The sequence below is a fragment of the Hemitrygon akajei genome, chromosome 8 (genome assembly GCF_048418815.1).
Source record: "Hemitrygon akajei chromosome 8, sHemAka1.3, whole genome shotgun sequence".
NCBI classification, from domain to species: Eukaryota; Metazoa; Chordata; class Chondrichthyes; order Myliobatiformes; family Dasyatidae; genus Hemitrygon; species Hemitrygon akajei.
The window spans coordinates 179,894,056-179,910,400 of record NC_133131.1 but is presented as its reverse complement, the minus strand read 5'-3'; the positions used below and the strand labels follow the sequence as shown (position 1 = coordinate 179,910,400).

Genomic DNA, 16,345 nt, shown 5'->3' with positions numbered 1-16,345 from the left:
TTGTTATATGGTTATATTGAGGCACGTTAAACTGGGTAATGACCCCAAATGACCAGCTGACACGGGAAGCTGGTGAAGAATTGCTGGCGCCCTGCCATTATATCTATGCCGGCAAGTGAGGTACCCAAAGACTGGAGGCTGGGTAATGTGGTGTCTTGATTTCAGAGCTGCAAATGACAAGCTAGAACCCTGTCCTGTCGAAGGGTTTCAGCCCGAAAGGTCGACTGTACTCTTTCCTAGATGCTGACTGGTCTGCTGATTTCCTCCAGTATTTGCGTGTGTGTGGTGTAGGATAGTGAGCCGAACATCAGTAGTGGAAGAGTTACTGGAGAGGATCGTTCGAGCCAGGCTTTATTAGAATTGGAAAAGCATTGACATTAGAGAATTATGGGATTAGAAAATTAAAGGATTATGGGCCAAATGCAAGTACATTGAATTTTGATCGAATTTTGACTGCTACTACAGCCATGTATCCTTTCCGGGAACATGTCTTCGCCGTCAGTTATTCCCCCGCCTTGATCGAATCTTGTTCGGTTTCGAGGGTTTGAGCCGAGGAACTTGTTTCCATGCAATGTGAATACATGAATTACAGCAAAACTTGAAATCAGTACGGGGGTCCCTGCTGCCTCGTGATCCAGGATCTTTTGTGTTGCCGGGTGAAGACAAGATCATGTGGAGTTTGGATGAAGGCTAGAACTTAGCTGAGAACTACTGGGATAATGTGAGAAGGTGTGGGCATGAGTTGGGTGAGATTTTTAGGGAATGGAAAGAAAGGGATAGATAGAAATGACTGACTGGCTGGGATGTGTTGGATAGTCTCTGGAAAGGAAACGGGGGTGTGGAGGCCAGTTGGTGAGGCCCGGCCGGCTAAGGGTTAAGGCTAAGGTGAGGGAGAGCGTTCTGCATTCCTTGTCGGGGATGGGCGGCTGGGTGCGGCGCTGCTCGCTGTCCGGAGTTTCCAGAACACAAGTGCTGACTGCAGTTGTTCGACCGCTAGGGTGTGGAAGACGCTCACTAGAAAAGGCGCTGCTTGCACAGGGAGGCAGAGACCGGAGCTGAGAGTGGCTGCCGACTTGCTGTGAATCCCATGACTGCCTGACCGAGCGACCGTCCGTTCTTCCGACGTCCGGCTTCTGTCCCGCCGCTGTAAGTCAGTCCCAGGAACAGACGCCGAGTCGATCTGTCTGCGAGGCAGAGAGTGAGACCGATGGGATAGCAGTACCTGGGACAGTAAATGCTCCGCGAAGGAGTGTGAGATTAATCTCGTTTAAAGAGCCAAGGGGCTTGAGTGATTAATGCGGGTAACTGTTCCGATTTGGGTTAAACCGTGTGAAGTATCAATGGTGTGCGCAATTAATCCAGGCTGAACGGTAGGGCAGAGGGGGGCGTGAATTTAATCCCGAAAGTAAGGAGGCATGGGATCCAAGGGGACATTGTTTTGTGGATCCAGAACTGGCTTGCCCACAAAAGGCAAAGTGGTTGTAGACAGGTCATATTCTGCATGGAGGCTGGTGACCAGTGGAGTGCCTCGGGGATCTGTTCTGGGACCCCTACTCTTTGTGATTTTTGTAAGTGACCTGGATGAGGAAGTGGAGGGATGGGTTAGTAAATGTGCTGATGACACAAAGGTTGGAGGTGTTGTGGACAGTGTGGAGGGCTGCCAGAGGTTACAACGGGACATTGATAGGATGCAAAAATGGGTTGAGAAGTGGCAGATGGAGTTCAACTCAGATAAGTGTGAGGGGGTTCATTTTGGTAGGTCAAATATGATGGCAGAATATAGTATTAATGGTAAGACTCTTGGCAGTGTGGAGGATCAGAGGGATCTTGGGGTCCAAGTCCATAGGACACTCAAAGCTGCTGCATAGGTTGACTCTGTGGTTAAGAAGGCGTATGGTGTATTGGCCTTCATTAATTGTGGGATTGAGTTTAAGAGCCGAGAGGTAATGTTACAGTTATATAGGACCCTGGTCAGACCCCACTTGGAGTACTGTGCTCAGTTCTGGTCGCCTCACTACAGGAAGGACGTGGAAAGCATAGGAAGGGTGCTATGGAGATTTACAAGGATGTTGCCTGGATTGGGGAGCATACCTTATGAGAATAGGTTGAGTGAGCTCGGCATTTTCTCCTAGGAGCGATGAAAGATAAGAGGTGACCCGACAGAGGTATACAAGATATTGAGAGGCATTAATCATGTGGATAGTAGGAAGCTTTTCCACAGGGCTGACATGGCTAGCATGAGAGGGCACAGTTTTAAGGTGCTTGGAAGTAGGTACACTCTCACCACTATTTTTCTCGTCATATGTATGAAAAACTGTTAAGCATCCTCTTTTACTGTATACTGTTGGCTGGCTTACCTCTGTAACTCATCTTTTCTCTCCTTACTATTTTTTTAAGTTGACTTCTGTTGGTTTGAAAGCTTCCCAATCCTTGAACTTCCCACTACGTTTCACTATACTGTATGCCTTCTCTTTTTCTTTTTACACATTTTTAGATGCTTCTCTTTTTCTTTTTATACATTTTTAGATGGCTGCATGGAGGGGGCAATAGTTTGATCATAAACCAGGGTATTTTGCCTAAACAATGGAGACTACAATGGGATGAGGGAGGATTTGGTTAGTGTAGACTGGGAACACAGGCTATATGGTGAGACAGTTGAGGAACAGTGGAAGACTTTCAAATAGATTTTTCACAGTGCTCAACAAAAATATATTCCAGTTAAAAGCAAGGACAGTAAGGGTGGGGAGAGTCAGCCTTGAATAACTAAGGAAATGAAAGAAGGCAGCAAGCTAAAAGCTCGTGTGTACAAAGTCACCAAGAGTAGTGAGAAACTGGAAGATTGAGAAAAAAAGGAACAAAGAATCACTAAGCAAGTAATAAAGAAAGGGAAGCTAGATTCTGAAAATGAACTAGCACAAAATATAAAAATGGATAGTAAGATTTTTATAATTATATAAAGCAGAAAAGGGTGGCTAAAGTGAGTGTAGGTCCCTTGGAGGATGATAAGAGGGAATTGGTATTGGGTAATGAAGAAATGACAGAGGCTTTGAATGAATATTTTGTGTTGGTCTTCATGATGGGGGACACGTCTAATGTGCTGAAGAGAAATAATATAGATGCAATGGAAGGTGATGATCTCGATTCAGTAGGTATCACTAAAGAGGTGGTGCTGAGCAAACTTGTGGGCCTGAAGACAGACAAGTCCCCTGGTCCTGATGGAATGCATCCCATGCTACTGAAAGAAATGGCAGAAGTTATAGTAGAGGCTTTGGTGCTAATTTACCAAAATTTGCTGGACTCTGGGCAGGTCCCAGCATATTGGAAGACAGTTTAGAATGTCACACCACTATTCAAAAAAGGATGCAAGCAGAAGGCAGGTAACTATAGGCCCGCTAGTTTAATATCTGTAGTTAGGAAAATGCTTGAAGCTATCATTAAAGAAGAAATAGTGAGGCATCTGGAAAGAAATGGATCCATCATGCAGATGCAACATGGATTCAGCAAAGGCAAACTTACAAGAGTTCTTTGAGGATATAACAAGTACAGTGGATAGAGGGGAACAGATGAGCATTATTTACTTGTATTTCCAGAAGGTGTTCAATAAGGTGCCACATAAAAGATATCCTTAGATAAGGATACATAGAGTTGGGGTGATGTATTATCATGGATAGAGTTTTGGTTAACTAATAGAAAGCAGAGAATTGGGGTATATGGATGTTACTCTGCTTGGCATTCAGTGGTGAGTGCTGTACCTCAGGGGTTGGTGCTGGGCCTGCAATTATTCAGCCTCTCCTTGCTAGCAGTCTCATTACACACTGCCTCTGTTTGCCAACCAACTACCCCATCCTCGGCCCTGACACTCCAGTTCCCATCACCCTGCTAAATTAGATTAAACTCTCCAGAACAGCTCCAACAAATGTGCCCATAAGGATGTTGGTTTTCCTTGGGTTCAGGTGTAACACATCCCTTTTGTACAAGACATACTTCCCCAGAAGGGATCACAATGACCCAGAAATTTAAGCTCAGCCCCATGCACCAGTTCCTCAGCCACACATTCATCTACCAAATTGTCCTATTCTTACCCTCACTGACTTGTGGCACTGCCATCTAGGATATCCTGCTATTCAGCTTTCTACCTAGCAGCCTATAATTCCACTTCAGGTCCACAGGGCTCAGTGTTGGAACTGCTTCTTGGCCTGTTATATGCCAGTGATTGGAATGATAGATTTAATGTCCTTGTGACCAGGTTTGCAGACAATATCAAGACAGGTGGAGTGGCAGGTAGCTTTGAGGAAACAGGGAATCTGCGGAAGGACTCAGACACGTTAGGAGAATGGGCAAGGAAGTGGTAGATGAAATGTAGTGTGGGGAAGTGTGTGGCCTTGCACTTTGGTAGAAGGAATAAAGGAGTAGACTATTTTCTAAATGAGGAGAAAATTCAAATCACAGAGGTGCAAAGGGATTTGGGAGTGCAGGATTCCCTGAAGGTTAACTTGTAGCTTGAGCTGGTAGTAAGGAAGGCAAATGCAGTGTTAGCATTCATGTCAGGAGGACTAGAATATAAAAGCAAGGATGCAAGCAGAGGATTTTGTAAGGCAATGGTCAGACTGTATTTGGTATATTGCAAGCAGTTTTGTGCCCCATATCTAAAAAAAGATGTGCTGGTGTAAGAGTGGGTCCAGGTATTAGTAAAATTGATTCTGCTAATCAAAGTGTTAATATATGAGGACAGTTTGATGGCTCAGGGCCTGTACTCGTTGAAGTTTAGGAGGAGTGGCTGGGGGGGGGGGCAGCAGAGTCACATCAAAATCCATCTAATATTGCAAAGTCGAGAAAGAATGGAGTTGGAGAAGAAGTAGGGGAGTCTAGGATTGGGAGCATATCTCATAATATAAGGAAGTCCATCAAGAATGGAGATGAGGAGAAATTTCATTACCTGGATGACGGTGTATCTCTGGAATTCATTTCCACAGACAGCCAAGGAGGCCAAGTCTTGGGTATATTTGAAATAGAGGTTGATTGGTTCTTGATTAGTCAGGGCATCAAAGGATCTGGAGAGCAGTCAGGAGAATTCCAGTGGCCCAATCAGTGGCAAGACCAGGCCACAGCGACAGGGTTTCTCGCAGGTCAGTGAAGCTTGTTTATAAGTGCAGAAGGGACAAGTGAGGCAGCCATTGCTGGGAGTAAGCCAGTGATGAGAGTAGGAGTGCCAGGTTTTGGCTCAAAGAAGGCTTCAGCTGAAAAGAGGCCTTGGCTCTGGGTAAGCTTCTGTTAAGATTCCTTTTTTTCCCTCTACTGTATCTACCTTAGCAAGTGGCTGTTGCGTGTCCTTCCTGCCAGATGTTGGAGTTCTGGAGACCAGGCATCTCTCAGGTTCTGGCTCAGAGGAGGCTTCAGCTCGGAAAAAGCATTGGCACTGAGTAAGTTGTCAGGGTAAGCTTCACTTTTTTTCTCATTGTGTCAGGGATTCCTAGAGTAATATAGAAACATAGAAAACCTACAGCACAATACAGTCCCTGTGGCCCACAAAGCTGTGCCGAATATGTCCTTACATTGGAAATTACCTAGGGTTACCCATAGCCCTCTATTTTTTGAAGCTCCGTGTACCTGTCCAGGAGTCTCTTAAAAGACCCTATCATATCCACCTCCACCACCGTCACCGGCAACTCATTCCATGTACTCACCACTCTCTGTGAAAAAAACTTACCCCTGACATCTCCTCTGTACCTACTTCCAAGCACCTTAAAACTGTGCCCTCTCGTGCTAGCCATTTCAGCCCTGGGTAAAAGCCTCTGACTATCCACGCGATCAATGCCTCTCATCATCTTATGCACCTCTATCAGATCACCTCTCATTCTCCGTCCAAGGAAAAAATGCCGAGTTCACTCAACCTATTCTCAAAAGGCATGCCCCCCAATCCAGGCAACATCCTTGTAAATCTCCTCAACGCCTTTTCTATGTCTTCCACATCCTTCCTGTAGTGAGGTGACCAGAACTGAGCACAGTACTCCAAGTGGGGTCTGAACAGGGTCCTATATAGCTGCAACATTACCTCTCGGCTCCTAATTTCAATTCCACGATTGATGAAAGCCAATGCACCGTACACCTTCTTAACGACAGAGTCAACCTGCGCAACTGCTTTGGGTGTCCTATGGACTCGGACCCCAAGGCGTCTCTGATCCTTCACACTGCCAAGAGTCTTACCATTAATACTATATTCTGCCATCATATTTGACCTACCAAAATTAATCACTTCACACTTATCTGGGTTGAACTTCATCTGCCACTTCTCAGCCCAGTGTTGCATCCTATCAATATCCCACTATAATCTCTGACAGCCCTCCACACTATCTACAACACCCCCAACCTTTGTGTCATCAGCAAATTTACTAACCTATCCCTCCACTTCCTCATTCAAGTCATTTATAAAAATCACAAAGAGTAGGGATCCCAGAACAGATCCCTGAGGCACACTACTGGTCACCAACCTCCATGCAGAAACATAGAAATATAGAAATAGGTGCAGGAGTAGGCCATTCAGCCCTTCAAGCCTGCACCGCCATTCAGTATGATCATGGCTGATCATCCAACTCAGAACCCTATACCTGCTTTCTCTCCATATCCCCGATCCCTTTAGCCGCAAGGGCCATATCTAACTTCCTCTTAAATATAGCCAATCAACCGGTCTCAACTGTTTCCTGTGGCAGAGAATTCCACAGATTCACCACTCTCTGTGTGAAGAAATTTTTCCTCATCTTGGTCCTAAAAGGCTTCCCCTTTATCCTTAAACAGTGACCCCTTGTTCTGGACTTCCCCAACATCGGAAACAATCTTCCTGCATCTAGCCTGTCCAATCCCTTTAGAATTTTATACGTTTCAATAAGATCGCCCCTCAATCTTCTAAATTCCAGTGAGTATAAGCCTAGTCGATCCAGTCTTTCTTCATATGAAAGTCCTGCCATCCCAGGAATCAATCTGGTGAACCTTCTTTGTACTCCCTCTATGGCAAGAATGTCTTTCCTCAGATTAGGGGACCAAAACTGCACACAATACTCTAGGTGCAGTCTCACCAAAGCCTTGTACAACTGCAATAGAACCTCCCTGCTCCTGTACTCAAATCCTTTTGCTATGAATGCCAACATACCATTTGCCTTTTTCACCGCCTGCTGTACCTGCATGCCCACCTTCAATGACTGGTGTACAATGACACCCAGGTCTCGGTGCACCTCCCCTTTTCCTAAGCGGCCACCATTCAGATAATAATCTGTTTTCCTGTTCTTGCAACCAAGGTGGATAACCTCACATTTTTCCACATTAAATTGCATCTGCCATGAATTTTCCCACTCACCTAACCCATCCAAGTCACCCTGCATCCTCTTAGCATCCTCCTCACAGCTAACACCGCCGCCCAGCTTCGTGTCATCCGCAAACTTGGAGATGCTGCATTTAATTCCCTCGTCTAAATCATTAATATATATTGTAAACAACTGGGGTCCCAGCACTGAGCCTTGCGGTACCCCACTAGTCACTGCCTGCCATTCTGAAAAGGTCCCATTTACTCCCACTCTTTGCTTCCTGTCTGCCATCCAATTCTTTATCCACATCAATACCATACCCCCAATACCGTGTGCTTTAAGTTTGCACACTAATCTCCTGTGTGGGACCTTGTCAAAAGCCTTTTGAAAATCTAAATATACCACATCCACTGGCTCTCCCCTATCCACTCTACTAGTTACATCTTCAAAAAATTCTATAAGATTCGTCAGACATGATTTTCCTTTCACAAATCCATGCTGACTTTGTCCGATGATTTCACCTCTTTCCAAATGTGCTGTTATCACATCTTTGATAACTGACTCTAGCATTTTCCCCACCACCGATGTCAGAATATGACCCATCTACAACCACTCTTTGCCTTCTATGGGCAAGCCAGTTCTGGGTCCACAAAGCAATGTCCCCTTGGATCCCATGCCTCCTTACTTTCTCAATAAGCCTTGCATGGGGTACCTTGTCAAATGTCTTGCTGAAATCCATATACACTGCATCTGCTGCTCTTCCTTCAACAATGTGTTTAGGCACATCCTCAAAAAATTCAATCAGGCTCGTAAGGCATGACCTGCTCTTTACAAAGCCATGCTGACTACTCCTAATCATATTATGCCTCATAAATCCTGCCTCTCAGGATCTACTCCATCAACTTACCAACCACTGAAGTAAGATTCACTGATCTATAATTTCCTGGGCTATCTCACGTCCCTTTCTTGAATAAGGGAACAACACCCTTAAATAGCTTAAATGCCCCTTGTGTATTCTTCATGCCAGATGTTGGAGTCCTGGAAGACCAAGAGTCTCCCAGGGAACTACATCTGCGTGAAGTGCATTCAGCTGCAGCTCTTTGAAGACCGTGTTAGGGATCTGGAGCAGCAGCTGGATGACTTTCAGCTTTTACGGGAAAGTGAGAAGATAATCAATCAGAGTTACAGGGAAGTAGTCACCCCGAAGCTGCAGGAGGCGAGTAGCTGTGTGACTGTCAGGAGAAACAGAAATGTGAATAGGCAGTTAGTGCAGAGCACCCCTGTGGCCATTTAAAAATAATATGTAAACAGCTTTGGATACTGTTGTGGGGGATGACCTCCCAGGGGAACGCCACGGAGACCAGGTTACTGACACTAAGCACGCGTCAGTGGTGCAGAAGGGATTGAGGGAGAAGAGCGGAACGGTTGTGATAGGGGACGATAGTGAGGGGAACAGACAGGAGATTCTGTGGGTGTGAACTGGATACCCAAATGGTGTGTTGCCTCCCTGGCACCAGGATCACAGGTGTTTCAGATCGCATCCATGGAATTTCGGAGGGAGGGAGAGCAGCCAGATGTCTTGGTACATATTGGTACCAATGACATAGGAAGGAAAAGCAATGAGGTCCTGAAAAGAGAATTTTGAGTGCTAGGTAGAAAGCTGAGGAGCAGGACCTCCCATGTATTAATTTCTGGATTCCTGCCTGTGCCATGCACCAGTGAGGGTAGAAACAGGATGATTTGGCAGATTAATATGTGGCTTCAGATTCTTGGATCATTGGGATTTCTTCTGGGCGAGCTATGACCTGTTCAAAAGTGACAGGTTGCACCTAAGGCCAAGGGGGACCAATATTCTCACAGGCAGGTTTGTTAGAGCTGTTGAGAGGTTATAAACTAATTTAACAGGGGGATGGGAATCGGATTGATGGAATTCAGCATAGGACGGATGGTAAAAAAAGCTAAGATAGCATCCTGTTAAACTGTTCAGAAGGGCAGCCAGATGATAGGACAAAACTGCAGCCAGCTGGGTGAGTATCAGTGCATTAAGGATGCAGAATCAAAAAGGATAGCAAATGCAGTACTCAAAGTGTTATATCTCAATACATGGAGTCTAAGAAATAAGATGGATGATCTTGTTGCACTTTTACAGATTGTCAGGCATGATGTTGTGGCTGTCACTGAATCGTGGCTGAAGGATGACTGTGGTTCAGAGCTGAATGTCCAAGGTTACACGTTGTGTCAGAGAAATAGGGATGTAGGCCGGGGGTGCTGTGGCTCTGCTGGTGAAGAATGGCATCAAATCAGTAGAAAGTTGTGACATAGGTTCAGAAGACGTTGAATCCTTGTGGGTTGAGCTAAGAAACTGTAATGGTAAAAGGACCCTAATGGCATTTATCTACAGGCCTCCCAACTGTAGCTAAGATGTTGTCCATAGATTACAGTGGAAAATAGAAAAAGCATGTCAAAAGGGCATAGGCGGCCTTAAGCATCTGGGGGCCCAGTTCAAGAGTTAATGTGGGGCCCTACCCCCGCTTCCCAAAAAAAAAGAAAGAAAAAAAGCGAATATTCAAGTTGGTTTGCATCAATAATGGGACAACTTCGGACTTAAACGCTGATGCATTATATGCACTTTCAGCATAATGGACAAACAGCTCAACATAATCCAAACAATTCTCTTAATTAAAAACTGAAACAATTACATTTTTTGCTTTGGAGTGAGAAGCCTCGCCCTTTTCAGCAGCGAGTCTGCATTGAATGGCACTATGTGTTAGGTATTAGCTGACATAAGAACAGCTTAAACAATTTCCCTCTAATTAAATTAATAACAAAAAAATGTCATATTTAATGAAAATTCACACTTTATTTATTCAATGAATGGCGTCTGAAAGTTAACTACTGGAAGTTTACAACAAACTGCGTCTCGCACTTAAGTGCTGAGAATGCTTTAATGAGCTCATCTTTGTCCAGCGATCTTGTTATTTCATGCTCAATTGATATCTGAGCAAGAGCTGACAGACACTCCTGGAACACGGTTGTCCTCCAATGCGTTTTGATGAGCTTTAGCCTCGAAAAACTTCTCTCTCCACTCGCTACAGTCACAGGCACTGTCAGCATGAGTCTTAGAGCAATGGTGAGGTTAGGATACAGTTCAATCAGATTGTTGCTGTAAATGTAGCTGAGAATCTGCAGGCCAGTGGTTTCTTTTGCAGGCACGGCACTGACAGCAGCCGACACCTCGCGCAAAAGTTCCTCAGCATCCACATCACCAAGTGTCCTCTCCATGTTTACGCAGCTGTCTTTCAGTGTGCGACTTTGGGTGGCTATTTTCATTTCCTCTCTTCCATAAATGAAGCCAAACAGACTGTAAAATGACTCCATCAGCTTGAAGCGCTCACTAATGCCAGTGATGGCAGAGTCCACTAGTGGAAAGAAAACTTCTCTCTTGTACCGTTCCTCGGGTGCCACTGGCAGCGAAGGGTCTGCACGTTGGGACTCGGACTGGAACTGGCGTTTTGGTTTTCTGATTCGTGCAGTAGGAAAGACCATTGACATCCCTATCTCTTCAGCTATGTCTCTGGCATCTGTTTGGGCGGATGAAAGGCCGTTCTCTCTGTATTCCTTGAGAAATTTCAGAACATATTCCACCTCGCGCTGTAGCACATCGATTCCCACTTGTGGGCTCTGGAGCAGCTTGCTGACACGATTCACCTCATGTAAAACGTTGTACCAGATGATAACAGTCAGCAGGAATTTCCATGACATGATCTCCTGTTCTAGGCCTCTGGCTGCAGATGTGGTTTCAGTGTCACCTTTCTGTGTGGCATGTTCAATCAGTGACAGGAGCGCATTGCCAACATCGGGAAGCTGGTAGTGTAGGACTTATCACAGTTTCCACGCGGCACTCCCATCGCGTGTTGGATATGGCCTTGAGGGTCATCTGTGGCACGTTCTCCTTGAAAAGCTCCCATCTCTGTGTCGATGAGCTGAATAGTGTGTATAGACATTGCAGCACCCCAAAGAAGCTCACAGACTCCACTGTTGATTTTGCAGCATCGACAATGACTAGGTTTAGGCTGCAGCTGGTGCATGGCATGAACAGTGCTTTTTTGTTAATATCTAACACCCTCTTCTGCACCCCGCTATTTTTCTCCCACATATTGCTCCCATTATCATGTACCTGGCCCCTGCACTTTGAGATATCTAATCCTAACTTCTCCATATGCGTTAAAAAAACGTCGGTTAGGCCTGCACCTGTTGTGTCAAGCACTGGTAGGAAACCGACAAAATGCTCACTAACAGTAGCTCCGACATTTACTTGGCATGTGACAATGCGCAGTGTCACAGAGAGCTGCTCTATGTGTGCAGCGTCAGTGGCGCAGTCCATTAGCACCGAGTAGTAACGTGATTGTTTTACTTTTTCTGTTATCGCTTCCAGTGTCTTGTCTCCAATAAGTGTGATTAACTCATTTTGTATGGTTTTCCCCTTGTAGTGGTCAGCAATCTCTTTTTCCTCAGCTCGTCTGACATGTTCGCTCATCACTGGGTCGAACTCGGCAAGCAGCTCCACCAGACCTAGAAACTTCCCATTACTTGGTTCCTGTAGTGTGGAATTGTGGCCACGGAAAGCAAGGTTTCGTTCTGCAGGGGGACAGACTATGGCAATGACCCTCTTCATGACATCATTCCAGTGTTATTTCCAGCAATTGCATTTCTTGGTACTTGCTGTCAATGGCACTGTGCGTTTCCAGCTCGCACCAGCTCTCCATGTTGGCACGCTGCGCATTTGACTTCTCGTGATCCTGGAGTGTGAGAGTAGTCGCTCCCACACTCTGAAACCTCCGCAAGTGAGACTGTGATTTCGCTTGCCAAATAGGGTACAGCAGAAACAGAAGATTGAACAGATGATTCTGAGTACACTAACCATGACCTGCGAATGGTTTCTCCATTTTTCATCTTCATAAGGTATCTGTCCTTGGTAAAACGACAGCGTGATTGGCTCTTTGGAAAGTTAATGTCCTCTAACTGAACAGGACCTCTTCTAACAACGTCGATCCGTTGGTCACTGGTAATATGCGTTGGCTACCGTGCCGGATCGGTCTCTGTGAATGTTAGTGGGGCTTTCCCTCTGTCTGGTGTGCTGGTGGCGGCATCTCCCTCACCTGTCTCAGTTGTAGGACTGTCATCATGCTGTGGTGCTTGTTCATCAAACAAAGTTTGGCTATCATTATCACCATCTGTTTGAGTAGAATTGTTCTGCTTATTTTCATTGCTCTGATTATCAACATCTCCTGTACCTCTTACACTGTCACTTGGCACTCCAGCCCCATGCTGTGACGATGGTGCAGCAGCAACTGCAGTCGGCGGGCCTTTTACAGATGCTGGACCAAAGAAAGATGACACTTTTGGGAGACTCTTTAAACGTTTTGTTTTGTTGTCTAATATTTTCCATTTTTCAGCACCACTAGGATAGGAGTGTTTCATTTTCCTCTCATTGAAAAGTAGCCGCCTTAGCTAGGAGCAATGTTTACAGTTTTCTCAGATGTCAGTCAGCGAGCGCCCACTGGTGACCATCAGGAGAATATTGTGGCGTCTGGGAGCTGTGCATTAAATTTTTGCATGTCAGTCGGGGTTCCCTGGGAGGGCGGGGCCCGTTTCAGTTGAAATGGGTGACACATAGCTAAAGCCGCCTATGCAAAAGGGCAATGCTGTGACGGACATAGATTTCAACATGCAGGTCGATTAGGAAAATTAGGTTGGAAATGGATCTCAAGAGAATGAGTTTGTTGAATGCTTTGATGGCTTTTTAGAGCAGTTTGCCATTGAGTCTACTGGGGGGTCAGCTATACTAGATATAATAAACCAGAGGTGATTAGAGAGCTTAAAGTAAAAGAATCCTTAGGAAGCAGTGATCACAATATATTTGAGCTTAACTTGAAATTCAACAGGGAGAAGGTATTTCTCAGGGAGAAGGTGGAGTAAAGGAAATTGCAGTGGTATGAGAGAGGAGTTGGCCAAAGCAAATTGGAAGGAGCTGCTGGCAGGGATGACAGCAGAGCAGCAATGGTGTGAGTTTCTGGGAAAATGAGGAAGGTGCAGGATAGATGAATTCCAAAAACAAAGAAATACTCAAATAACAAACTAGTACAACCGTGGCTGACAAGGGAAGTCAAAGCTAATGTAAACACAAGAGGGCATACAGCAAAGCAAAAAATTAGTGGTAAGACAGAGGATTGTGAAGCTTTTAAAAACCTGCAGAGAGCAATTAAGAGAAGCATTAGGACAGAAAAGATGAAATATGAAAACAAGCTAGCAAATAATATCAAAGAGGACAGTAAAAGCTTTTTCTTTGAGAATGGATATAGGACTACTAGAAAATGAGGCCGGAGAAATACTAACGGGACACGGAGATGGCAGATGAACTAAATGAGTACTTTGCACCAGTCTTCACTGTGGAAGACACTAGCAGTGTGCCAGGTGTTGAAGGGTGAGAGGGAAGAGAAGTGAGTGCTGTTTCTGTTACAAGGGAGAAGCTGCTCAAAATGCTGAAAGTCCTAAGACTACAAAAGTCAACCAGACCAAGTGAACTGCACTCCAAGGTTCTGAAAGAGATAGCAGTAGGGATTATGGAGGCATTAGTAATGTTCCTTCAATAACTATTGGACACTGGCATGGTGCCAGAGGACAGGAAAATTGCAAATGTCAGTTCATTCTTTAAGAAAGGAGGGAGGCAGCAGAAAGGAAAGTATAGACCTGTTAGCCTTACCTTAGTAGTTGGGAAAAAATGAGATGCAAAGGGACTTGGGAGTCCTTGTGCAGAACACCCTAAAGGTCAACTTGCAGTTTGAGACGGTGCTGAGGAAGGCAAATGCAATTCATTTCAAGAGGTCTAGAATACAAGAGCAGGGATGTAATGCTGAAGTTTTATAAGGCACTGGTGAGGCCTCATCTTGAGTATTATGAACAGGTGTGGGTTCTTTATCAAAGGAAAGATGCACTTGCATTGGGAGTGATCAGAGGAGGTTCACAAGGATGATTCAGGAATGAAAGGATTATCATACAAAGAACATTTGAAAGCTCTGGGTCTGTACTCGCTGGAATTCAGAAGGATGATGGGTCAGAGGCTTTTCCCAGGGATAAAATGGCTAGCACAAGAGGGCATATTTTTAAGGTGCTTGGAAGTAGGTGCAGAGGAGATGTCAGGGGTAAGTTTTTTATGCAGGGAGTGGTGAGTGCGTGGAATGGGAAAAATGATAGGGTCTTTTATGAGACTCCTGGATGGATACATGGAGCTTAGAAAAATAGAGGGCTATGGGTAAACCTGGGTAGTTCTAAGGTAAGGACATGTTCGGCACAGCTTTGTGGACCAAAGAGCCTGGATTGTGCTGTAGGTTTTCTATGTTTCTATCTCATTGAAACCATTCAAATGTTGCAAGGCCTAGACAGAATAGTTGTGTAAAGGATGTTTCCAATGGTGGGGAGAGTCTAGAGCAAGAGGTCACAGCCTCAGGATAGAGGGGTGTCCATTTAAAATGGAGATGCAGAGAAACTTCTTTAGCAGAGGGTGGTGATTCTATGTAATTTATTACCAGAGGCAGCTGTAGAGGCCAGGTCATTGAGTGCCTTTAGGGCATAGCTTGATAGGTTCTTGATTGAACACAGCATCAAAGGTTACAGGGAGAAGGCCAGGAAGTGGGGCTGCAGAGGTGGGAAAAAAATATCAGCCATGATTGAATGGCAGAGCAAACTGGCCTAATTCATCCTCTATATCTTAATGTTTTATGTAGAATGTGGTTGAAAGGGTTAATAAATCAAGCATGATGGATTGGTGGTGCAAAGTCGATGGGCCAAATAGCAGTATTCTGGTCCTATTCTTATCGTTATATGGTCTTATTCCCACACTGTCCTGTCTGTACTTAGCCTCCTCACTGCTAGAAAGAGGTCCAATACAAGCAAAAGTCTCATTTTCCTCAGACTAGTCAACACTCCAACAGCATAAAATTGTTTTCTCCCTTTGTCTCCCCTTTTACATAACATAAGAGCATAAGAAATAGGAGCAGGAGTAGGCCATCCGGCCCATCGAGCCTGCCCTGCTGTTCAATAAGATCATGACTGTAAACTCAGCTCCATCTACCTGCCTTTTCCCCATAACCCTTAATTCTCTTACTATGTAAAAACCTATCTAACTGTATCTTAAATATATTTAGTGAAGAAGCCTCAACTGCTTCTCTGGGCAGAGAATTTCAGATTCACCACTTTCTGGGAAAAACAGTTTCTCCTCATCTCCGTCCTAAATCTTTTTCCCTGAATCTTGAGGCAATGTCCCCTAGTTCTAGTCTCACCTACCTAGATGCCCCAACTGATTAGGAAACTCATCTTCCACTTTAAATATACCCACAGTCTTGGCCTCCACCACAGTCTGTGGCAGAGCATTCCACTGATTCACCACCCTTTGGCTAAAAAAAATTCCTCCTTACCTCTGTTCAAGAAGGTTGCCCCTCAATTTTGCGGTTGTACCCTCTAGTTCTGGATACCTCCACCAAAGGAAACATCCTTTCCATATTTACCTTATCTAGTCCTTTCAACATTTGGTAGGTTTCAATGAAATCCCCATGCATTCTTCTAAATTCCAGTGAATACGGGCCCAAAGCTGCCAAACACTCCTTATATGTTAACTCCTTCATTCCCAGAATCATCCTCGTGGACATCCTCTGGACTCCCTCCAATGACAATACACCTTTTCTGAGATTTGGGGCCCAAAACTTTTGACAATACTCCAAGTGCAGCCTGACTAGTGACTTATAAAGCCTCAGCATTAGCTCCATTTTTTTATATATTCTATTCCCCTTGTAATAAATGCCAACTTTGCATTTGCCTTCCTTATCACAGACTCAACCTGTGAATTAATCTTCTGTGAGTCTTACACAAGGACTGCTCAGCTCCTCTGCACCTCTGATGTTTGAATTTTTTCCCCATTTTCACAATAGTCTGCATGATTGTGCACTTTTTACCAAAATGCATTTCCCAACACTGTATTCCATCTGCCACTATTT

General features: G+C 44.8%; 1 protein-coding gene across 4 annotated transcripts in view; it reads left to right on the top strand.

Moving 5' to 3' along the window:
- The first annotated feature begins 999 nt into the window (after positions 1-999).
- Positions 1,000-16,345, top strand: part of eppk1 (epiplakin 1) — a 57,720-nt gene continuing 42,374 nt past the window's right edge. Inside the window, exons 1-3 of one of the 4 annotated variants that reach the window (XM_073055251.1) lie at positions 1,000-1,146; positions 5,311-5,420; positions 12,258-12,360. The gene's annotated coding sequence lies outside the window, so the exon portion shown is untranslated. Of the gene's footprint in view, positions 1,147-5,310; positions 5,434-12,257; positions 12,361-16,345 lie in introns of all 4 variants that reach the window. The other 3 variants (XM_073055249.1, XM_073055250.1, XM_073055252.1) reach the window with 3 other exon arrangements.